The sequence below is a fragment of the Brassica oleracea genome, chromosome C2 (genome assembly GCF_000695525.1).
Source record: "Brassica oleracea var. oleracea cultivar TO1000 chromosome C2, BOL, whole genome shotgun sequence".
Lineage (NCBI taxonomy): Eukaryota > Viridiplantae > Streptophyta > Magnoliopsida > Brassicales > Brassicaceae > Brassica > Brassica oleracea.
In genome coordinates this window covers 21,216,781-21,217,326 of record NC_027749.1, presented here as the reverse complement: position 1 = coordinate 21,217,326, position 546 = coordinate 21,216,781, and positions in this window count along the sequence as shown.

Below are 546 nucleotides of genomic sequence, written 5' to 3'. Positions count from 1 at the left end.
CCAATATTACGATAAGGGCTATATACTATTAAAAATATTCATATATAAATAAAAATATGATAAATATTCCAAATCAGTATCATTGTTTAATATTTTTATAAATCTTAATATTTCTAAAGTAAATCTATAAATTAATTTCAAAATATGAACTAAAATTAACTAACTTGATATATATGCTAACTATCTTAAAACATAACACTAAAATTTATTTAAAAAATTCATAAAGTATGTCAAAACATAAAATAGCATATACATAAAAATAAAATATATAATTAATATTAAAATAATTATCCTAGTCAAATAAGTAAAAAAAAAATTTTTAGTATTTTTATATTGGTGTTGGCTACAAAATCATCTAATTTTATAATAGATTATAAAAGGTTCTTAAAAGCATTGGTCAATTTTCATTTCTTTCTTACCGGGCCAATTTAGTTTTGGCTTATAATAAACTTACAAAGTTCTATTAAAAATAAAATATGGTAAGAATAATCCACAATTAATACACATATTGTTGATTAAACAGTTTGTTTATATGCTTTTGAATTG